This window comes from Astatotilapia calliptera, chromosome 7, assembly GCF_964374335.1.
Source record: "Astatotilapia calliptera chromosome 7, fAstCal68.1, whole genome shotgun sequence".
Classification (NCBI taxonomy): Eukaryota; Metazoa; Chordata; class Actinopteri; order Cichliformes; family Cichlidae; genus Astatotilapia; species Astatotilapia calliptera.
Window position 1 is genome coordinate 29,060,370 of NC_137428.1, and position 25,793 is coordinate 29,086,162.

At 38.2% G+C, this 25,793-nt stretch overlaps 1 protein-coding gene across 3 annotated transcripts in view; it reads left to right on the forward strand.

Annotated features, from left to right (window-relative positions):
• strbp (spermatid perinuclear RNA binding protein) overlaps positions 1-25,793 on the forward strand; it is a 98,556-nt gene that overhangs the window by 19,012 nt on the left and 53,751 nt on the right. For all 3 annotated transcript variants that reach the window (XM_026174137.2, XM_026174136.2, XM_080304380.1), the window contains exon 2: positions 19,646-19,736. The gene's annotated coding sequence lies outside the window, so the exon portion shown is untranslated. The remainder of the gene's footprint in view (positions 1-19,645; positions 19,737-25,793) is intronic.

Here is a 25,793-nt window from a genome sequence, read left to right on the forward strand (position 1 = left end):
AAATTAAAACTTTTGTATTGTTCGATACATATGCGTACCGAACCGATCACTATGGTAACGTGTAAATATTTCTTTCAAAATAAGACACAGCTACAAAGACCCAGGGAAACTGAGTTAATGATAAAAACCCTGAAAACCATAAACTTCACACTCGAGCTTCAACTCTCGCGGCCCGATACCGAACGACTCACCGGTCCGTGGCCCGGGGGTTGGGGACCGCTGCATTAAGATATCATGGTTCTCTTTTTATGAGAGAAGCTTCATCTTGCTTTGTCTGGATGTAGATGCTGCTACTGGCAGCCTTTATTTTCACGGGTAGTTTGTTCCTGTCACTGCAAATAATAATTGATCATTCCTGGAAGTCTATTGATTTAGAGCTTTTCTCCTTGTGAAAGTAACATCAGCGCATGTTTGCTGATGAGAATTTAGCCAAATGAGAGCGTATTGACCAAACAATCGACCAGTCAACTCTGAGACTACAGCCCTGCTCAGAACCTAAGCTGCTGTAGGATGTAACTTGCACTGGAATAAAGAAAAATCTTTCTGGTTCAACTTGCTGACTTTTAAGCTCATTAGAGCGTTAGTCGGACAGCTTCCATACAGCTCACACCAGACAGTCTCTCCTGCCAGCCCAAAAGAGTGAAAAAAACAGCATAAACCACACACCATGCTGGGCTTGCACTGAATGCTGCCTGGATTGATGAAAGAAACTTATTTTTAGCTAAAACTGACAAGTTGTTATTACTAGGTCTAGTTCAGAAATAAGCTGAAATAGAGATGTTACCATGCAGATTGGTATTACAACAAACAAATATCAGAATGGCTGTCAGACCAACCACTTGAATAACCTATTTCAGTTTTCAGGCTGCGTGAGCGTGGGCATGACTTTGTGGTTATCGAGTAGGAATATTCCTTCACAAATGAATCACTGGGTTAGAGACACAACATCTCCAGAAGGCTGAACCAGCGTTTGCCAGCTTTCCTGCAACACCCCCTTCTGTTCCCAATCTCAGGAGACGAAGCCACACTGCATAGATATCGTGTCAAGATCTTGGTAAAATGAGCTTCTGGCAGGAAGTTTGCAAAGCCTGGGAGCTCTGACACTAAAGGCTCACTCACCTTCTGTTACCAGCTCAGTCTGTGCAACAAGCACCCGAGCTCCACTAAGACAACCAAACTGTGCCCTGGTTCCCGAGTGTTAAGAAGAAGACTCGGGGGCTTTATAGTTATCTGTAAATTCAGAATTTAATCTAAAATGATGCCACTTTTATGGGTAATACAACACTTTGAATGAGTTGTAAGAGGATATGATAACAGTATAAAGAACTCGATAATGAGAAAAGAAAACAGTTCTGCTTGTTTATCACTTGTTTGTGCGGATGTTTGGGAAAAAAGATTGTGCCTTAATTATAGCGTAATTATGCCTTAACTGTACATAAATATTTGTGTCAGTTTCCATCATAAGGCTTGTGAAAAATGTCTTTGTAATCAATAAGAAGGATTTTTTTTCTGTGAGTGCTAATATAGTATTTTTATACTCATAAGTAAGCACCAAATATAAAGGTCATAAATCGGTGCGCTTTAAAGATTTGTTTATTGTGACTTGTAAGTTATCTCTGCACGTCTTCTGCATCAGTGTAGTGTAGGATATTCGCAGGTTAGTGATCATGATAACCTGCAATATTCATTATTCTGACTGAACATGATCCATGCAAACTGAGTCCCCTATATTAGAAATCTTGAGTATTAAACTCATGTTTTTATAAATTTATATTTATAAAAACAATTTTTTAAATAAAAGATGTGTCAATGTTGAAATTGTGTTTTTGATCTTGTACTGATGTTCAAGAGGTCTTTTCGATCAGATTGTGAAAATCTGAAGCCGGTGGTCAGTGTGACATTCAAGCAGCATTTGTTGTTATAACAAGGGGGGAAAAAAGGACTGATGCAGCTTACGAAACACAAGCAGGAAGCAACTTTAAGAGCACATATCAAGTGTGGAAATTTGCTATATATTTGAATACCAGCAGAGCTGTTGTAGCAATTAGACCACTGGAAGGCTGTTTGCCAAAAAGCAAAGCATGCTACTGGTAACTGTAACGAATCGACCCAAACAAACAGCACAAATCGAGAGACGAGGGCTTTTCCAAATGAAATTAAACGTGCATGAGAAAGAGATTAGCTCTGACACATTGACTTGAAAGGAGTAGTCTATATTCAGCCCGTCCAGACACTCGATAGGATTTGAGTTGGAGATCAGCGATAGCCCACAGTCTTACATTGTGTTAGCAAATAAATTTGACCTATTTCATGCAGAAATGTACTCTGTAGCACGTTTTGTTTTGTAATTAGTTTTTTAAAGAAACAAAAAACTACTGCATCTTTGGCTGCAGCAGTGGATCCTCCTCCTTATGGAGCAAGTGGATCATTAGGTACAACGTGTTGTATTTATGTGCGTCCTGTTTCCAGCCCTCTTTCAGAGGAGCAAAATGAGGGGCCTTGATCCTTAATAGTAAATATCATATTTGTGATTTTCATGCAAGAAAGACCCATAAAAACTTTTTTTTGGTTCATTTTGGGTTTGCACTTTAGGCTATTAATTATTGCAGACATGTTGCAGTGTCACGACTACATAATTCTAATTTGCTCTTTCCTGATAGGTTAACTTTTCATCAATACTTTCAGCAGTAAAGCATCGGTACTTTGGAAAACTGTACTGTATTGGGATCATGGGATGTCATTAACACATGGCAGATACTTTGTGTGGCATCGTTTCATTCTTTTAATTGCTCCATGGGGCTGTAACCATGCAGCACTAGACACAGTGTATTTTCTTTTAACATTGTTACTATATAATTATAGCATTAAGTTGCCCAGCATCTTAATGTTAGAAATGGGAGCGTCAGTCACTAGTTCAGTCACCTGTTTAAAGACAGGTGCCACAGAAAGACAACTGTTTGTGTTGTTAGTTTCTAAAACAACAGTGGAGATAGATGATCAAAAACATTTCCCTTTTTCTAAGGTTTCTATTTAGGTTTCCTGTTTAATTTACAACCTCACTGTAACTATGTTCTACTAAAAGAAGCAGAGGCGTTATATTGGGTTTAGAAATGCATTCTCTCCATCAGATTAGATTAGGGCTGCAGCTAAAGATTATTCTGGTAGTCGACTAATCTGCCAATTTTTCTTTGATTACTCGATTTGTCAGGGATTATTTCAGTAACTCTTATCTCCACTTCCTGTGGACACACCTCCTGTTCAAGGCTCCAGTACCTCACCTGTGAATACCACCCTGGTGTCTTGTCCCACAGAAAATTAAAATAGTGACCCAGGAAACATATGAATATGAAATGGTTTTTTTTAACATTACTCAATAGGACTGTCAGAATCAAAACAAAATAAATAAAAATATAAAGTAATATAAATGAAAGTGCTAGCAGTATTCTAAAAAAAAGTGCAAATAGGAAACTAAATTGCTTCTGCCCATATAAATAAAACTTCAAATTAAATCAAAAATATTTTATTTTCCAGTCCAAAATAACAAGTTAACAAAGTTTACAGATGATTCACTTCATGAATTCACAATTGCAGTGAACATCCTCCAGAGTGAGGCTTGCTCTTATCTTGGAGATGATGTTATCAGCTGCTGATAACCACGCTAAAGATGCTCTATGTCATGACCATTTGAGAGGTGCATGATCCTCTTTTCAGGACAAACACATCTATACTCATGTGCTTAGTATTAGTAAAACAGAACAAAACAGAGTTAAAAGTGCCTTGAGGCAATCTGTCGTTGAGATGTAGTGCTATGGAAATAAAACTGAATTGAAATGAATTAGAAAAGACTGTTACTAATCACAAATTTGGTTGTATATCATAGTTTCTCAGATGGTGTAGTGTTCAATGCTAATTAAACTGTTTAACTGATTATAAATATAATTAGATGGTTCAAACCACACATTACCTGACGTTAGGTAGAGGGGTTTACTATTCAGAATAAATGCTAATATTAATGTGAGAAAAAATAAACAAACTAGGAGACGGTGTAGCTACTTCTGTTTAATTTGTTAGCATTTCGCTCATTAGCTAACAAAATCGGTGTCGCTTAGCAAGCATTATCCAGAGAGGTTTCCGACAGATTAGCGAACACATACGTTACTGTACAAACATTAACATGAACAAGGTATCAACGTGACACACTAACTTAACTCTTACAGCGTCCTGTTGTGTATTGCAGTTACAAAAACACATTTACGCGAAAGAAAATTCACTGTCGACTAATTTTTACAGTCGATGTCATTGATTACAGTGATGAGTGGTTGCAGTTCTAGATTAGATCTAGGCAGCCTTTAGAGATTTGGGGGAATAAGAGCTGTCTTAGGTAAATGTGTACACAGTATAAAATTTATGAGTGTCATGTGGGAGTTTGTGATTTTAGTAGGGGCTTTTGAATTTCTTTACCAAAATCAGTCATAAAGTGACTTTATTGTTTTAATGCGTATGGACTTTAAACTTGCCTAAGGTACAAGGTGAAAATAAAATAATGTCTGCAGTTATGAGATTGCAGTCGTTGCACAGTTACACAGCAGTATTCAAGAAAGATACCTTTAACACACAATTTACCGTCCACAATGGACCACTCCTTCTTTTCAGTTATGTGTGGCGTGACATGATTTCTCTCTTTGTGTGCAGACTGTTCAGCCATTTCTATAATCCCCACTTATATAACACATATACAGTGTAAATTAAGTACAACTAACATACATTAACTGCAAAGCCAAGAAAGGGTGTTTTTTTCTAAGCAGTCACCATTCACTATTATTTGAATTGATTAGACACTGTAGCCAAAACATACTCTAGTATGTTTTTGTATTATTTCAGTGGCTAAATAGCTCTTTCTCTTAGTGACCCTGAGTAGTTATTTGCCATCAAAGATCTGCTGTATTAACACTGTAGCGCAGTGTTCAGTGTACTTCAACTAAAAGACTCCTGCACGACAAGGGTGATATTATATTTTGTTTTCATTTGGGCAAACTACTACTCTTTAGGCCCACAGTTTAAAAGACTAGTGTGCCACTGCACCATTAAGAGCTTTTTATACATATGTGGTGCTGTTCTTTCCCATATTTATGTAAACTTGCCAAGACCCTGCACCACTCATGTCACGTATCACATACAAAGCCCAGTACACAGACACATAAAGCTGTTCTTTTAGATAGGAATATAGAGCAGGTGGTTTAAATGGAAAGACATAGAAACTTCAAGTACTGCTGCAGCGTATTACATATGCTGTAGTCAGCTCAAGCTATTTCTGTTGCCCCAGACAGCCAGCCAAGAATCAGCCCTACCCATTTTGGACCAACGCTGCAGGTTAATCCATTATGGCTTTGAGTTCTTAATGATTTTTAAGCTGTGGACTCATTTTAACAAACCTTAAATCTGTTAGGCAGGCGTAGAAATTAAAATATCATCGTATCACGTGTGTGTATTTTTACTGAAGATACAAGGTTTTTTTCATATTTGCCTGCCTTTGACAGAAAAAAACATATAGGACCATATTAGTTTGTCTTGCAGATATATGACTCCAGGATACACAGATTCATCTAGTACAGTGTGTACAGTAGTCTGATGAATAGTCTGCAGAATAGTTTGTATGCTTCTTCCATTTTTCATCTGTAAAGATTTAATTACTGCTCAGAACTGCTGACAAACACACATTGTATGGTTTATGGGTTACTCTTATAGCTGTGGTGCTTGCTGGGGGAAACAGTAAAATCCCAGAAACACAGCAGCCCATGAAATATTTGGTTCTTGGGATAACATTTCATACATGGAAGTAAAACTATAGAAAGTTTTATTGTCAAGTAGTTGAAATGCTGACTAAATTAACCAACATGTTTGGTTTTGTTCAGGTTTGTAATCTAATAATCCTTAGCCTTTAAGTGTTTACCCCAAAGTTATCTGATGAATATTGATGAGAAATCAGTAAACTGCAGGATGCTTGGCTGAGCAGATAATAATAAGAAACACTGTAGAACATTAGTTAAAATTATATAATAGTCATCTTTCTAGTTTCTGTCCTGTTATTGTATACTGGGCTATGTTATGTTATATGTTATAGCCCAAAATAAATGAGAAAAATAAAAAGAAGAGAAAATTAAAAGTAGTCCTGAGCTCTTGTATTAATCATTAAATAATCCTGAAATAATGTAGCTACAAATTGGTTTGTTTATTAACTAAACTAAAGTCAAATTAAATGCTGTTCTTTGATGCCCACTAAACCGCTACATAATGTTAGAAGAGCACGATATCACATTAACTAGAGACACACAGTGAGGCATCCAGTTTGGGTTTTTTTTTTCACTCATAATAATAAAAGCCCTAATATAATAACTCAACAATTTCTTATTCCCTCAGTGTTTAGTTTAGTTTCATCTTCATTATGGTTGTTTAAGATGTGTCACATTGCTTAACTTCTGGGTAATCAGATGGTGTATTGTTAATAATATCATTACATATTCCATCAGTATAGTGGAAGTGGAGTAAATGAAGAGTGAGACTATAAAGAGGAAGCAGAAAGTGAGAGTGGGGTTAGTTGCCAGAAAGGAATATGAGGGAAACTTGCAAGTTTATGCGATAAAGTTGCAACTATGTTTATTAGCGGTGGAAGGAGAGGTAAACAAAAGAACTAGAGAGAGAACTCAGGGGGAGATGAAAATATGAGGGAGGGAGGGTCACAGAGGACAGTTTGTTAGACAGACGGATAGACGGATAGATGGATGTGCACAGAGATGCTCTTCATCCTTAACAGCCCAGGGTGAAGCGAGACTGACTCCTGCTTCACACTGACACTGCATCCTGAATCACTGTGATACCTCTCGCTCTCTCTCCTCTCTCTCTCTCTGTGGGAATTCTCTGACCCAGTTAGCTCCTCCACTAAGCAGCAGCAGAGTTATTTTTACATATTACCAGGAGACAATACTTCGTCCTCTGATCGTCCTCCCCTCATCCATACGCTTCCCTACGCTCTCCTCCTCTTCCTCCTCCATCTTAGCTATAGCCATCCTTTTGTCTCATATCATTCTGTTCTTCGTTCCCTTTCCTATATATCTAAATCTTTTCTATATGTCCACTGGCTTTGATCCCTCCTTGTCCTTTAGAAAAATAAAGCCCAGTCAACCCATTGATTGATTGAGGATATTGATTTTGATTGTTCAAAATCATAATAAATGAAAGCAAACTTATACTTATTATATCTATTATTTTTTTATTCATTTCAGGATTTACATTTTGGTTATGATTTAGTTACAGTGTATGGATTTGGCTCTGTGTGTGTGTGTGTGTGTGTGTGTGTGTGTGTGTGTGTGTGTGTGTGTGTGTGTGTGTGTGTGTGTGTGTGTGTGCTACTAATCTTAACTAAACTTATGATTATACTGCCAGAACACTCTTGTAAAATGAATTTTTAATTTCAAGAGGGTTTTTTTTCTTGGTTAAATAAAGGATAAATAAATACATAGTAAATGCATAAATGTTATAAATAAACATGCAGGTTCCAAAGTTAATACTCATGAAGCACCAAATGCTGTTGGATTTTTCATTTGGTTATCCAGCTTACCTCCCAGTGACTGTTTGTACCAAAGTAGTCTGGTAACACAACCTGACGCCAGAACACACTGAAGCATCTACCTTATTTTGGTGTCATTTATAGCTGACTGCGTGCACACACACTCACACGCACACATACAGTGTAAATTTTACCCCATTTTATGTTATCTATCACACTTTTTTTATTTTGACCATTAAAAATATGTTTTAAATACCTTTGGTCAAAAGTTGATATTTGGTCTTCACCTGGATCCTACCTAATCTCTAAGCAACCTAACTAACATCACAAAATATGTTTCTAAATTCACTCTCATACTATAAGAGTGAATTGTAAGAGCTTTCCGTAAAAGTGATGAAATCAGTTAATCAGGTAAAGTGCAGGAGTTTCCCTAATGATCATCTCTAGGTCACATATGTAAAATGATCATTCTAAATATTACTGTGTACATTAGAGGAGCAAAATTCATTGACCACAGATTTTTATTCAACACTTTTCCTTATTTTATTTAATCAAGCCTTATTCTATGAATCACAAATCCCCCCTTCATCCTCCTCTCCTCTCCTCTCCTCTCCTCTCCTCTAGAGAGTAAATGGACAGAGAGTGTGTAGACAGGTCATCTATTCGCCTCCTAATGATGACGGATGGCAGGACTGCAGAGAGCTAGAAGAGAGAGAAAAGTGGAGCGATACTGGAAGATAAAGAAATAGCAGAGTATGAGGAGACTGTGTTTATATTTGTCTGCTGGCGGGCAGATGGTGGGAGCTTTAGTGATATGTTGATCCTCAAGTGTTTATATCGTTCTTGTCATCTACCTGATATCAAACAAGCACACACACCTGCAAGGTGGCATCTGGTGTAATTCACACTTTTGAAGACATGCACGCTTCCATCTCTGTCAGTCCGTTGACTTTCATGACCTGAGCGCTCGCATGGATCTTCTACGCTAGCAGTAGAAGATGCGTGCAAACTCTGGAGTGTTCGTTGTGTCTCGCTCGCTGACATGCGTACTCACTTGCTCATTTTCTCTCTGCCTCCTCTGATAGCAGTTGCATGCTACTGTGATTAGTAATCTAACAAACTGAGTAAAATCTGTGTGTCGTCTACCTAAACAGCAGATTGTTGCATCTGAGCTCTGGTACTTAAAATAACATTTGGCACTACCTATAGACGTACATATCAAGTGGTCAAGTGTAACAAAAAAGTCGCTTAATCCACTATGTTTTTAAATACGAATTAGGATTATAAGATTTTTTTATTGTTTGAGAAACCACTCCTTTGCCTCAGCATCCAATTACCCAGCTGTATTTGCTGATACTGTACTATGTGTTTTTAAAAAAAATGTATTTATGGATTACATAGTGCTTTGCCCCGAGAGTAGAAGTCAGGTTGTTGCTCATTCAATACTGAAATGGGATGACACAGGAGGAGTTACAAGACTGTAGTTATTTTCCCAACAATCCTCTTCTCTCAGCATAGCTCACCTCTCTGTTATCTCACACCTTCCCATCTAAGAGTGAATACAAGGCTGACAGAGAGGAAGTGTTAAGACCCCATCTGGTGAGGTTACAACAGAGTACACAAAAACACACACATTTCCTCTCTCTTTCTGTCTCTCTCACACACACACGCACATGCACTGACAGTGGTAAAGTCTCACCCTTCCCAAAGTACAGAAACAGAGACAGGCTGTAGCTATGGCAACCTGGAGAGAAGGGAAATGATTGGGTAAGGCTTGAATTTGTTAAGAGCTACTGCATGAAGCCCAGGGCGAGTGTTAGTCACTCTTTCTCATTTAGTGTTTGTGTGGTTATTGTGCGGTGTGTGTGTATTGATACAAGTGTGGGTGAAGGAATCACAAGGAGTCAAGGCTTCTCTTTTTTATTTCCCTTCCTTGTCTGTCTGCCTGCCTTTTTCTTGTTTCTGTTTCTTTCAGCAAAGTTATTCACCATGGTCCATAAAGTAGAAAAAGACTGAATCGCATCAGTTGGTTTCAAACACTAGCATGGCTAATTGGATGGGATGAAACACTTTTCATAGCTGTGGCATCAAATAGACCATTTTATAGCCCAGTGTTTTGCTGACGGGCAGGCATATGCTCATATTTTGCTTTTAAAGGAGAATTCCCAGTTTTGACTGCAGCTTGTCATTTCTAGTTTTGCTCATAAAATTGTTTTGTTACTTTTTGCAGTGTGTTGTCATAGATTTCATAAAGAAGTAAGGAAAACTAATACTAATCTGAGCTTTTTAAGCAGGCTGAGATTAATGTTTGTGAGTAAAGATGCATCAATCGACTGGCCAAGGGCCTGAATCGTCTCATTTCCAGTTACCAGCTGGTCAGAATCATGTATGGCTGATTAAAAGCTTATCCATTTCATGCTTGTACAGCAAGCGCAAAAAAGTGCAGGCAAATAGTCGCATGCACATTCATATCACACACTAACATGTCAGTAGCATGGAAGCTCGTCACTGTGAGTGAGGACAAAAAGTTTGCCAAAGTAAACCATGGGGGGACCACCATGAAAGCCTTTGTAACCAGAAACTTACATCCTCCTCACTCAGCGGAACATTTTAAAGATGCTAGCGAAGGCCAAGTGGCTAAAACTATCCAAAGCTCACAGCCAACAACAACCAGCCACCAGTAAGGCTTGTTGAGCCTCGGTATGAGCAACGGGTTAAAGCAGTTATCTGTGGAAGTTATAAACATACTGAAAAATAAAATAATGTTTTTTTTCTCTGTTTGTTTTATTGTAAGATAAGGTAGGTTTACAGAACCTGATTTTCAGTTAATTATCTTGTACCTCTTTCCAGTAGCAGAGCACTATTTTTCTTTTTATAGTTTTATTTTCAGTTGTTCAGTTGAGAGAATATCCTGTAACTTACTGCAGTTTAGGGAAAAACATTTGTAAAGTTTATTCATTTCTTTTATTGTGCATCGAAGAAAAGGTAATTTTTGTTTTTATGATCTTAGTTACTGAGAGAAAATAGAAATTGGCAAAAATCAGTGTCAGCAGGTTGCAGAAATTGTAATTGTTTTGGTCGATTCCAATCTGTATTCTGGAGGAAACCAAAATCAACACCCAGTGCAGTTGATTTTCAAAATAATAAATATAAAATTAAAATAAACTGCCAGTGATAGCTTTGTCAGTGTTATTATCTCTGATACAAAATAACCTGTAGCAGTTTCTTTTCTTTGTGTGTCCACCTTTCTGGGTTGTCCATACATGTCTCGATTATGCTATCTACACTGCATTAATGTCGGGGATGTTTTCTGCTGCATAACAGGTTAATCTGTTAACACATCCTAATTTGTAAGTGGTAATTTCAGGGAGCATCTTTGAAGACTTCTCTCCCCTGCACTGCGTTTCCACCTAATAATGAGAAAAAATCCTAACATCAGGATCAGTGACTAAGCAGAAAGTCGTGCTGTGTAATAGAGGGGTCTCTAGTGATGTTTGAAACTAAGATGTGTAATCTCAGTTCCTAACAAGGAACTGAGTCTTTGCAGAGGTGTGTTGATCCTTCTGTGGATGTGTTTTTTTAACAGCAGGGGTTTTTTTTTATTAGTTATTTATTTATTTGTAATGTTTTTTAGAAAAGTGAAAAGTTGCTGCACGACAATTTTGCTTACTCCAGCTGTCATGATCTGTTTTTACTTTTTTTTTTGCAGAACAAAGGGGAGAGAAACCCTTTGTTCAATAGTAGAAAGATACAATGCTGAAATAGCATTACAACAGTTTCTTCTCTTCTAAATAGAAGTCATTCCTTTTCTAATTGGGCTTGAGGCCTTTAGAGAATTTGGAGGGTTTAGCTGAGCGTGTCCTTTTGATTGTGCAGTGGTAGCTCTCATTTAAATTCTCATGAATTTTTCTCACATCAGACCGGCACTGTAGTACAGAAATTTAAGCCTCTTTATTTTTTTTGTAGTTAAAGCAGAATAGGTGAGGGTTTTACTTTCAAATTGAATATTTCTGATTCAGTTGAACTGATTTCAGGATCATTTCTTTTACAAGGACAGGCTATTTAATTTCTTTTAGCTCTTACTTCTAAGGATAAAGAAAGGCAGACGGCAGTAAATGACTATGCAACGGCTTCATTTGTATGACCTTAGATTGCTTTTGTTGTTGAGTGGAAGGAGGAAAAGCGAAGCTTCCTCCACAGGAATGAAGAACAACAGGTTGAACGTGGAAACACCCTGGCACCTTTTAGTTTTTATTCCTGATGTATACTTGTTTCCCGACATCTTTGTTTCTTACCCTCAATCATTCTGCGGTATCACTGGATTTTCTATAGTGCCGAATCACATGCTATCTCCCTTTCTACCCAGTGCTCATATTCTGTTTGTTTCCCCGTCCCCTTCTAGTTGTTTCCTGAGTGGAATTTTTAAAGCCAAGGCTGAGTCAGTAGAGATCCATGGGTTGGCCCTTCTCTACAAAGAGGAAATATGAAAAGAGAAAAACATTTCCAGGGTTTCTTCCAGAGTGTATGTCTCACTGTGACTTTTTTAATTGTCTGGTTATATTCACCTTGGGCTAGGAAAAGCATAGGCTATAGCTCACGTACTCAACACACACACCGTCCTCAGGAGAGCTTAATTATTTCAGAGAATTGTCTATATTTTTTGAATGAATATAAAGTTGATGGGTGTGTGCAAGAGCATGGCTGTAATGAAAATGATTCACCATAATAAGTCAACAGCAGTGAAAAGAAATGGAGTAGAGTCCCAAATGTAGAGGGCCAACTTATGTCATGAGTTGAATTAATATCAAATAAACCCTAGATATTCAACATGCTGCACTCAGGAAACCTAATAAATCATTGATAGCTGTAGCAGTTTAAAAAAAAACCCCACACACTAATACAACACAACAGAAGTACGTTATTGTCTGACTAATGGCAACATCCGCACACATTACACTATGAGGGCTCTATACTAATGAAAAAGTCTCTTTTATCTGGGATTCTGTGAGTAATCCACAGTAGACAAAAGCATGGTGAAGGTAGCTGTACTCAGCACATGAAACCCACAAAATATGAAGGATGAAAGGTTTTAAAATCTATCCAGTGAATTCAAAGGCCCCGGGTGACAATGTTCTTTAATAAGACGTGTGGAAAATGAGGGTAGCGGTGTATTCTGTTGCATAGTATCATGAAGCATGTGCATCAGAGAGCACAGCCCTGACCTTGATAGGAGTGTAAATGGAGACATGTCTGTTTGTTTATTTATTTGTATTCCCATTAGTTTCCTGCACAGCAGGAGCCACTTTGTTTGGTGTCCACAATTTTAATCTAAATGTTGTCATTTCGTACACAACAAGCCAAGAAGCAGCAGAAATCTTTGCAGCTTTACATTTATACTGTTAATAGGGGTGGGGGAAAAATCGATACTGTGTAGTATCGTGATATTTTGTTTGCTAATAATGTATCGATACAGGGACAGCAGAAATCGATATTTTGTTACAAAAAAAGTTTTTGTGGACTGGAACATGCTCTGACTTCATGTTCCTTTTTCTGAGCAAGAATCCTGACATTTCTTCACTGTCCAAATGTGTTTAACTTTTTTTTTGGCAGAAATAAACATGACAGTTTACTTATTTTAATTTAAGACATGTTTTATTTGAATTAAGTTTAAAACTTTTTTATTTAATGTAAAATTATATTTTGTTTTAATTTACTTTCAAATTCTTCAGTTGCTGAAGGGGCTGCATAGTTTTCATAAATTGCATAGTTCAGAATAGCTATAATTGTACCAGATGGTTGCATTCAGTTAAGTTGGACTAGACTGTAATACAAACAGTTCAGTTTGTCAACAATAAAACTGACTGAAATGAGAGAAAGACTGAGTGTGAGACTTTGATATTAGATAAAATGAATATTGATAAAGTTTACCTTTATGTACAGAATCTGAATATCGCAAAATATTTAAAAAAAATTGCAATAATATCGTATCGTGCGTTAAGTATTGTGATAATATCGTATCATGGGATGTATGGTGATTCCCAGAGGTGGGACCAAGTCATTGTTTTGCAAGTCTCAAGTAAGTCTCAAGTATTTATCCTCAAGTCTCAAGTCAAGTCTCAAGTAATGTCAGGCAAGTCAGAGTCGAGTCTCAAGTCACTGGTGTAAAAGTCCGAGTCAAGTCACAAGTCTGAAATTTTGAATTTCAAGTCCTTTCGAGTCTTAAAAAAAAAACGAAAAAAAGCATGTTGCAGTTATGCTAAATGTAAATATTAGACCATGTAATTTTTATATCTGTGTTTTTCTCAACACATGACAAAATAGTGAACTTAGAAAATATACACAAATTGTGAAATTGCACCTCTTTAAAATGCAGCTCAATTAAACCTAGCTCCAAGAATAATTTTCACCTACAGTTCTGAGATAAGCTGCATGTTATTCTTGGATGTGGTTGTAGGACCAGCTTTAAAATCGCATGACAAAAATATCATACACATTAAAAAAAAACTGCATCACCAACGTAGCCTGGAAAACATTTGCTAGTTAGATGAAGTCAGCTATCTCATCTTAGCATATTTATATGCATATTTATAATCATACGGTTCTTGGAGTGAGTGCATACACTCGTGAAGTTTAGTAACTTCAGGTCACTGCAACAAGTCCAGGTACAGTTTACCGACGGATGGGTGCAGGACCTTGAAATGCACCGTGTAGAACGAAAGACCATCGTACGTATCATAAGTTTACCAGTCTCACAAATTGTCTTCATAAATACACATTCGTTAACCGTTTATTAATAGGACCTTTGAGCTCAACGGTAATTAATTAGCAGTGGAAATAATTTCTGGTACCCATCACAGAAATGTAGCAGTGACAATAATATTGTATGCTGTAATCGCACTGGGCAATTGGTGATACAAAACAACTGTTTTACTCTGTGAATAAAAGTATATGTTTTTGTCAATGCACCATAATAACAGAAGCGAAACGCAATATTGTGTCAGGACAATTCACTATTTATGCACAATAAACAAAGGAGCGACAATTTCTGTTCAGCGCCAGACTTGCTTGTAACCTATATCACCAATTATGTTAAGAAAAATGACGCATTAACTACAACAGCAGACTGACCTTTGTGGGAATGCTTGGAGCAGACTAACCTGTGAGCTGGAGTGTTCTGGGACGTTATATTTGGTCTTTGAATGGCTGCAATCCAGGCCATCCGTCGCCTCTTTGTTACTTCGGAAACATGGCTCGAACAATTTCTCTTCAACGACGTAATCCGATAACAACCGATCTCTTTACCCGTCGGCTTCCCGTGGCTGTCATGCGACCGGCTATTGCAGTTAATAATACAACAGCTTCTTGACATTTTTGTGTTTCTTTTTATCGCTGTGTGACTGATTTCAATTGAAAGCCTGCGTGCGCTAGTACCGCTTGCCACGAGTTCCCAGAATCCTTTGCGGTTCTACCCGTGAATGACGTCACATTTTCAATCTCTATATAATATGCATGTTAAATTTTATATTTGGGGTAAAATATCAAGTCTTTTCAAGTAAACCGGTTCAAGTCCAATTCAAGTCCCAGGTCATTGGTGTAAAAGTCCAAGTCAAGTCACAAGTCTTAGAACATTTTTTCAAGTCAAGTCTAAAGTCATAAAATTAATGACTCGAGTCTGACTCGAGTCCAAGTCATGTGACTCGAGTCCACACCTCTGGTGATTCCCACCTCTAACTGTTAACTAAGGCATGTTTGTAGGCATTTCTTAAAAAGTGGAGATTTTAGCTATAATTCCTTTATTATGTGAGGCAGTTGCTCTGAAAGCATGTGGATTTTACTTTTTGCTGTTTGGTTGAGGAATTATTAAATTGAGTAATTAATAGGGGGTTTCCTGCTGGTCAGAAAATAAGGGTTAGGGTTAGGTGTGTAATTTGCTTGGTCATCTTTGTCTCCAGCTTCCCTCGGCTGTGTTGAAAGTACCTTACTCTTCTGAAAGGCCTCTCAGTCCAAATCTGTGTTTTTTCTGGCCATATGTAAAAACAAAAATTTTTTTTAAGGGTTTTTGGTTTATGAATTGAGTAAAATTCCTATACCTCCTACTGTAGCGTAAAATCATGTCTTGGCCTACGCTTCATTGCACCGTTGCGTCTCAGTTTGACATCAAGATTCTTGTTTGTGCTATCAATAATGGTTTGCAAATTAAATGTGAAGGATTGGCAAATTAAATAGTGCTCGACACAATGTTTGTTTTCTCTTCCTTCGAGCTCTCTATTAAGAGCCGTGCCAGTCGATGGTGATTGTTATCTGACAATGCCGTATGTCTTAGTTAAGATAAGATAAGATAAGATAGAACTTTATTAATCCCTCGGGTGGGTTCCTCTGGGAAATTCGACAACTCCTGCAGTAGTGCTCTGCAACAAAGGAAACTAATACACATCTGTGTCACTTTTCCAGCGCTAAAGAGGTGTAAAAAGTGATTTTCTAAACATAATCTCGTTCCTTACTATACCTCTGCATAATATATCTGTCACATTTTCTGTGAAAAATAACAATATGAAGAGATTTTTTTAGGATATAATGTTCACATCTGTAATTACAGAGTGGCTTTAAATCTCTGTTTTGTGGGAGATCTAATTTATGTGTCAGTTGCTGCAGAATATTGCCACAGGATATGCCACACAAATTGTAATGCATTATTATCAAACTGAAAGACTGCTTACTTAATGATGGGCAATCTTTAGCATAAAATGCTCTATTTTTTGTTTTTTAAATTTCCCCATAATGGTGCATTTTTTTATTTTGCTGTGTCTGTTTTGAATAGTTGGTCTGCACTCAGTGTACTCATAGAAAGCATTAACAACATGTCCTAATTAACTTTTAGCTTAGCTATTCAAGGGTTCATATTTGCATACTCTACATGGCCCAAGTTGCTGAGTAGTGCTTTGTTCTTGTTAATTAAATGATATAAAACCTTCCAGATACCCCCCCCCCCCCCCCACACACACACACACAGAGAAACCAAAATTTCAAAAAGACAAGCAGATTATGCCTTACATTAAAGGGGGGAATGCCAAGGCCTTCCTTGGCCAGGCGAGAGATATAATCTCTCCGGCGTGTCCTGGGTCTGCCCTAGGGCTTCCTCCCGGTGGGACATGACCAGAACACCTCACCCAGGAGGCGCCCAGGAGGCATCTTTGTCAGATGCCCGTACCACCTCAACTGGCTCCTTTCGATGTGGAGGAGCAGAGCCTCTACTATGAGCCCCTCTTGTATAGCCGAACTCCTCACACTATCTCTAAGGGAGAGGCCAGCCACCCTTCGGAGGAAGCTCATTTCCACTGCTTGTATCTGTGATCTCATTCTTTCGGTCACTACACACAGCCTGTGATCATAGGTGAGGGTAGAGACGTAGCTCGACTGGTAAATTGAGAGCTTCGCTTTTACACTCAGCTCTCTCTTTACCACGATGGACTGATACAGCGTCCGAATCACAGCAGCCATAGCACCAATCCGTCGTCGATCTCCCGCTCCCTTCTCCTGTCACTCATAAACAAGACCCTGAGGTGCTTAACCCCCCACCCCCACCCCCCCACCCCCCCACCCCAAAAGCATGCAAAATAACATCATTAAAGTGAAATATACACTCACCGGCCACTTTATTTGATGTACCTTGTTAGTACTTGGTTGGCCCCACTTTTACTTTCAGCATTTCTTTAATTCCATATGACATAGATTCAACAAGGTGCTGGAAACACCTTTATAACAGTGTGGTCATAAAGGTATGGACACGGTCAACAACGATACTCAGGTAGGCGGTGGGGTTTAAACAATGCACAGTTACTACTAAGGGGTCCAAAGTGTGCAAAGAAAACATCCCCTGCACCACACAAAGCAGGGTGCTTTAATTTGTTTGCACACAATTTTGACCCCACCATCTGAATGTCATAGCAGAAATCAAGACTCAGTGCTTATCCAGTCACTCATATTGTCTAATTTTTGGAATTTTAATCCTATTTAATCCTATTGTAGCCTCAGCCTCAGCTCTCTCTTCACCACGACAGAGCGATAGTTCTTAGCTGACCGGAGTGGCACCTGGTGTGATTTTCTGCTGCTGTAGCCCATCTTTGTCAAGGTTTGATAGCCTGTCTGGCACCAACAACAATGCCACCTTCAAAGTGAAAGAAATTACCTTTCTTTCTTATTCTAATGCTCAGTTTGAACTTAGGTAAGCTGTCTTGATAATGTGCACATGCCCAAATGCATTGAGTTGCTGCCATGTGATTGGATAATTAGACTGTTAATTTGCATTAATGAGCAGCTGAACAGGTGTACCAAATAAAGTGGCCAGTGAGTGTACACAATTTAGTGAACACAATTAGTAAAAAGCATTAAAATGTGCCTGTGTTTGTATGTGTGTGTGTGTGTGTGTGTGTGTGCAGTCTTTGCAGCGTCCTGTGTTTGCATGCACGTGTAAACATAATGAATAGACTGACAAACAAAATCTCTGGAAACCAGTTTGTCTTGCAGAACCATGAGATCCATTACACCTGCCAGTGCCGCACCTTATTTATGCTCTATTATCCAAGGTGTGACTGCTTCTCGAAAGAACACACAGCAAATACTCACTATTTGTTTTGCTTTGATTTTCTTGGCTGTATGATAGTGTCTTGTTACTTTTTTTTGAGGGTGCGCCACTGTCAGTCTGTTATATCTGGTTTTTCAGGAACATCAATTTCTTTTCTTTTTTTCACAAAGTGTCTCATAGGTTAGTGATTTGACTGTAATATACAACAGTATATAGCTTCTCAGACCTATACTCAGAAATCTCTTCAGTGCACACATAAAGAAGGTGTGCAACCAAAATCTTTACCACCATGATCCACCATTCAAGGGTGGTTGGTCTTTACTGTGTTATGAAAAACCCATCATTTACTGTCTCCAGTTGTTTCATCTGTTATTCTTTAATGTGTTTTAGCAGTGAATTTGAAATGTGATAAAACTGTGCTTAACAGGGCAGACTGTAGGCTCTAGAAATTATTAATGGCAACTACCCAATTTTAATATTGCACAATTTTCCACAATCTGTTGCTATCAGCACAGCTGCACTTCTTACCATCTGCCACCTTAACACGTTTTTGTTTATTTAATTCTAAAGTAGGGGTGTGTGATATGATTTTGGAATGATTGGGACTGAATTCAGGACATCGTGACAACTTTCCTGGTAAAGCAGATCAATCATACCTTTTACTGCATCGCAGAAACACAGAACATAAACCAGCAATGTGTTATCAGAGTATTAATACAAAACTATTTCATAATTTTCTTTCTAGACTAAAGCTTGTTAAAAGAAAAGAGCAAGGTTGTATTGTGAAATAGGACCAGGAAGCGTTCAGCAACTATGAAAAGGTAGTTGTGTAAGAGAAGTAGAAGAGCGAGGTGAAAAGTAGTAAGTGCTTATCATAACAAAAATAAGCAACCTTTTGTGCTGTGATGGCTCTACGGAAGAAAAATGCGTCAGGTAGTAAATTATGTCATCATTGGGAAGTGGCTAATGTTGCATGAATTGTGCAGCTAAATTAATAGATAGTCTTAGAGGAATGAACAACAGCATTTCATAGATAGTTCTGTGATAGAGTGCAATGTGATCGAACTGTTTGCATGCAAGTTCTCGTTTCAAACACTTTGCTGTGTTAAGTGACACATGCAAATAATAGTCTACTTCCTCTTTAGGGTCAGTTTTCTGGTTAGCGAAGATTATGCCAGTTGGTGCACTTCTTCATTTTCTACGAGAGGAAAAAAAGAGAGAGAGATGCAATAATTTCTCTGTAGTTTCTTTTTAGAAATGTTTGCTACAATTCTAATAATTTTTTTACATTTTTTAGCTAAGGTTTTGTTTTCCCTATCCCCTTTCTTTTTGATGTTTCTGATGAAGGCAAAGGAAAAAGTAAAGTAAAGCAAGTTTTGCAGTGAAAAATATCTGTCTTATGATACGTTCTCCCCCTGTGATCGCTTTAAGTCAAGCAGAACATTGCCCTTAAGTGCCGTTGTAGTGACTGACCAGACTTTAAACTTGTGTCTTCTCAGGTGCTGAACCCTGCCTGCTCAAACACCGTGACTCCAAACTGACAGACAGGGGGAAAAGTGGACAGATAAACCAATAGGAGGCCAAAGGAGGGTGAGTGAGTAGTCTGTATACTGTACCTCTGTAGGCTGTCTTGAACTCTGTTTCACACTGTAGTTTAAAGTGTTGCTACTGCTATAGTTGGGTGGCTCAGTGTTGACAGTTTAGACCAGTAATTCTGAAAGCAAGACAAGCCCTGTAGCAAAGAGACTGATGCACTGAGCCCACTGAGGCCAAAACTAAGTCTGTTCGTGTTTTCTGTTACCCTTCTCAAGATTAGTGCTTTCATCAGAGGCTGTTCAAAAGAAATGACGGTTTCATACTTAAGTAATATAGACACGGCTTTATTTTGTGCTGAATTTTACCTAGAAAACGATCAAAGAAGGGATTTTTTTTGGCCAAAAGAGGAAAAGAGACAGATGTTCAGCAACGCTTTGGGAACTATTCGGCAAAAAGAATTCCATCATAAATCTGCTAAATAGAAACAGTTCCCCCATCAGCATACAAAAGGTTTTAAAGAGGGGCCGAATTTGCTTGTGAGTGAACAGATGGAATCCGGTCAAATTCAAGATTTACATCTTAATTGGAATTTTTGTACCTTGTGTGTGTGTGTGTGTGTGTGTGTGTGTGTGTGTGTGTGTGTGTGTGTGTGTGCGCGCACACGCAAGTCTGATTTTGATTTATGGGTACACATAAACGGGTATCACACATTTATGTGTTTTTCCACTTCCCTATAATACATGTATTTTTGCTAGCTTGTACAATATGTTCCCCCAGTTAACAGTCTGTGTACCTACTATGTTGTTAAAACATCTGCTTACTCATCAATGCAATTTATTGATGGGTTGACAGATGTATTTGTTGGCCAACTGTTTACATAGTTGACTGACAAAATAAAATTACTAGCAATATGAATTTGCTGCTTTCCTTTTCTTTTCTTTGTTTGTTTGCTTTTTAACCTTCAAACCTGTTGGAAAAGTATACATATACCTGAAGATCTGCTCCTCTGTCTCTGTGTATATCTCATACACTCCCAACCGTCTGTAGAAGTTTTTGTACATTACAACTTATCCTGATATTATCTGAGAAAAATGAGTGCCTCATCTTCATTTGTGGTTTCATTTTCATTGTGGTCTCACACTGACAATGAATTTAAGTTAAACATATTTACTGATCACAGTGGATCAGGGGCTGTGGTCCTAGTGGTTGCCGGGTTCACTCTGCTTTGGTAAACTGCCTACTTATGTATGTAAAGTAGCTTTTATGCAGTTCACCCAGCGGTCTTCCCCACTATCATCTCAGTGGGACTGTTTTGGGGTCTGCGTGTGTGTGTTTATGTGTAAATAATTGATTGCTATAGAGGTTTTAGTGGACTGCTGGTGAGACTGAACCAGGCAAAAGAAAAACACGCTTGACTGCTTTCCTTCACAGTGTGAGTAACATAACTTTACCATGTGTGCTTGCTCGCTGGGATGTTGAGTTGGGGAGCTTGTCAGTGTTCCGTGAGTAGATTTAGTTTGTGTTAATGGTGCTGCAGACATTAGTCCTTAAATCACAAATTAACATCATTTTTGAGCCACACTAAGATGCCACACATACTGTTAGAACCCAACCAATATATTTGATATATTGACTAATATTTGCTATTTGCCAATATCTTCTTATCAACATTTAAATGAAAATATAAAAAGTAAAGACAAGATAGGAGAAAGACCCTTTGACCAAGTGTAGATGTTGCATAGTTTGTCCACACTCTGCAACTTCCCTGTCGAAAAAGACACCACGACCAGCTGATGTAAGCAGGCGTGGAGTATAAACAATTAATTCACGACTTGTTATGACAAAAAAACAAGATTATTTTTAAACTGAATTGTAATATTATCTTGGTAAAGATTCTTAAAAAACTAAACGTAACACATGTTTATCTGTCGGGTTTTCATGAGAATGAAAATATCGGTCATTATATTGGACTTCGCTATCTTTGGGATTTGTTTTCGTTTTAGGTTTTTGAGTTTAAAGCTATAAGGTGATTTAGAATAAATTATGAATAAACCTAAACATGAACTGTAATAACCAATAAATTAATTGGTTATACATACACAAAGACAATCAAGCATGCTGCCATGTTCATCCCAAATAATCAGACCTTCTTTCTTTAGACTTTTTTTTAGCCTGCTGCTTACAACATTCAGTCTTTTTTTCCATTTTATATCTCAGCATCAGGGATAGCTGTGGATAGTCATGTTGTCCACAGCTGTCACAAGTCAGACTCAAGGTCAATATAGCATATTGAGGATTTTCAAAAATTTGTTTGTTTTTTTGACTAAAGGGGTAAAAAAATAATTTGTTTGTTATTTTCTTTGTTTGTTTTTGCTTTTTAATGTAAACATCAATGTCACTATGACCTTGTAACATTTTGCTGAAAGCAATATCTCAGGAACATGTAGATGAAATTTTATTCTGTTTGCCCACAAACAGTAAACCTAATTTGCTGGTCAAAGGTGAAGACCACGGTTATCTGAATACATATATTATATGAGTAAACATAAACTGCAGTTTCACTGGTTGGCAGAGGTATACCACAAGGCAGAGAGTTTAGTCTCTGCTTCTTTCTTTATCTTTCTCAGTCTTTTACCAAGGGTCTTTCTCCTATGCTGGCTTGTTCTTCTTTGCCATCCCTTCTTTCTTTCTTTCTTGCCCCTTAGCCGCAGTGTCCTTGAGAAAGCAGTGACTTTGCCGGTGAGTGTAGCAGAGCGCATCACTCTCTCTCTTTCTCTCTCTCTTAGACTCTCTCTCTCTGACTCTAACTAAACACCCTTGCACACAAACGCACCGACACACACACACAAACATTTGGTGGGTCCATAACACAACTGTCAAGCAGGACCACACTGTAAAAGTCTCTTCCCTTTATACCCCATGAATAATTCATCATCACTAACATTGGCTATATGGCTTTATGCAAATGTCGACAAACCTATTGCAGAGGAAAAACGGAGACAGTTGTGTTTTGTATCGAGCCAACCTTTTGCCAATTTACTTCTCTTTCAGGAAAAGATAGTAAATGATCAGCAAACTGCTGATACAACCAAAAGTTGTCATTTGTAGTCAACAGTAATATAAAATGTTGTGATGATGATCAGTAACTGAGCTACTGTTGAATTCGCTTGGTTTCATAATATGACGCTTTACAAAATTGGATTTATTGCTGAAGTTCAATTACTCTTTCTGATGGTTTGTTACCGAATTCTGACAAATTGCCCTCAGTAGATACTGGAGTTTGGCTGCCAGCGTGGAAACACGATGCCTCTGTGCCCTCCCCCTCATTAAAACTGCCCTCCACTAATCTTGGATCATGACAGCCCATTGTTACAGTTTTCCGTAGCTCTTAAAATATGGATGGGGTCTGATTGTCTGCTTGTAAGATGAGATGTGATAGACTCTTGTTGCTGTTTGTTCTCGCTCTCTGTTTTCCATTTGTATTGGGTCACCGCTTTTTCCTGCCGCCTTGCGTGTTTTCTGTAGGGGATCGTGTATCTTGTGGATAAGTAGCTGCAGTCCTGTATATGGAACATGAGATTTGCAACTTTATCTGCAATGTTTATTTATCCAATATTTGAGAGTCTGATTTAAATAATATTTACTGCAGTGTAATTTGCATATAGTCTGATTCTTCCTAGCAACATTACATATAGGTTCATTTGAGTAGCTCATGATAGTATCTCATTGCCGCCATGTTATCATTCATTCACTCCTTGTCTACATGTGTCTTGTTCACACTTCCTTATGTCACACATACGGCTGAAAATGCTTCCGTAGCCATGGTGAGCAATCCCAATGGGAAAAGTTGAGCCTGAATCGCTTTCTCACTCTCTTTCCTTCCTTTGTCTAATGCCTTGGTGCAGTTTAATGCTTTCCCCACATGCGCACACTTGCACACAGATGAGCAGGTCTGAATCTAAAAGCAGAGAAGATGCAGATTTTTGGTCACATGTTGTTTTAATTCATTTGACCAAGAAGTTGTTAAAAAAAAACCAACAGACAGAGCGTGAGGATGGTTTTCTCTGCTGCCTGCTTTCCTTCTTGTTAGCGACCATGACCGTGGTGGCTGGACATTTGGCTGTGAAATACTTGCACAAGAGTCTGCTTGAGAAAAAGGCTCTTTTCTCCAACAAAGCGCATTGGACAGATAAACACCTTCACCTGTTGGACCAGCAGGATGTCAGTCTTCTAACTTTATAAATTGTAAAACAGCAGCAGTGCAGCAAAACGACACATTTAAGTTCAAGTGACAAAGCCCTCTAGCAGCAAAAGTAGCCATGACAGAAGGAAAGAAGGAAGTCAGAGTTGTCACAATACTACAGTTTCAAACTCGATACCGACACCCAGGAAAATACTCGGATCTTGATACCATTTTTGCGACAAAATCAAGAGGCATGTAAATGTATTCACATATAGCCCTGTTTATTTCCAGTGCTTCTGGTGATTTAGAACCGTATTTGTGGTGTTGATAAACTAGAGTTGTTAAGTTCAGCTGCCACTCTTTCAGTATAGTGCTGTTAGACTTTTCTCACCTTCAAGGGGATTTTTTTAGGCGCACATGCAAAAAAAACATGTTATCTTGTAAAATTAGCACCGTCTGTTAATGTTACAGACAGCCAGGACTGGCAATGTTTGCTGCCTAGCTCCGACACTAACATTATTCATTATTGTTTTATTGTTAGTCACAGCTGCTAGATCAGGGATGTCAAATATTACGTCCAGGGGCCAGAATCGACCCGGCAAAGACTCCAATCTGGCTTGCTGGAAGGCTTTGGAAAATGTGGGAAGAAGAACTCTATTTTTGGACTTTTAACTTCATTTTCACAAGTTTTGGAGCTTTTCCTTCACCAAAGTAATTAAATTATAGATAAATCTGTAATTCTCCACATTACTTCTTGCAATTTAAGCCCAAAGTCATCCTGACAGACTTCTTTAATTTACTACAGCAGCATTTCTTTATCAGCATTTCTTTATCTCTGCGTTATATTAAGATATCTCATTGATTAAATGCACAGTTAAACTTTTTACACTGACAGAATGGGAAGTATCATCAGTCTGGCCCACATAAAGTCAAAGTGGGGTCTATGTGGCCTGTGATATAAGTTTGACATTCCCGTGCTAGATACTGCTTTAATAATAACTTAATGGACAGCTATAATTGCTAATAGTTAAATGGTTAACGTTGGTGTGTGCCGAGTTAATATTTATAATAACTGTTTAATACAGTATGCCAATGCTGTTGAAACAGGAACTTTATTGACCTCTCATGATTCCTCATAAAGCTGAGCTGTCAGTCTTCAAGATGCACGCCAAGTTTGTTGTGCTACTGCTCACGCGTTCAGCTGCTAGTGGGGAAGGGGCTGTGTGCCTGCCTGTCCTGCTGCAGTGCTTTGTGAAGTTGTGTGAAGTTGGAGGAGGAGAAGACTGAAACTGTTCTTATGAATACTGTTGCAATCATTTTTAATATCTATTAGTATCTGAGTATTAATGTTGTTTTGCACTTCTCAGTAAATATGGGGCCTACGGTACCTTTGCAATTAAAAAATGATCATGTGCTGTCACATTTTCAGAGTGTTGGTATTGAAAGGTACAGTTAGTGTCCGTCCTGTTGACATCCCTAGTTTTTATTGTGAACTTTTGAGTACAGATGTGTCAGGATACCGACTTCAGTCCAAGGGGGCACTGTTCCTTTCCTGTTCTTTTTTTTCTGCTTAACTGTGACCATGATAATACTGTAACCTTAGTCAACTGCTTCTTTATTTTAATCAGTACAGTGAAGATAATTTCCCCCCGATGACTTGGTGGTGATTGACTTCCATTTTGCAGGCATCCAAAATATAATTGGTGCTTTTTGATGATTTTGTGTTTCCTTTTAGGAACTATTGAAATTATTATCAGGCCCAAATTAGGAACACATGCAGTTATGCATGAGCAACGATAAATGTCAAGTCAGTAGAGGTTTGTCATTTTATTTACTCTGTGACATATGTTAATCAAGAAAGCCAGTGATCAGACACACATACACAAGGCTAGAGAGTCGATTTCTTGCTTTATGAGAGAGACCCAACT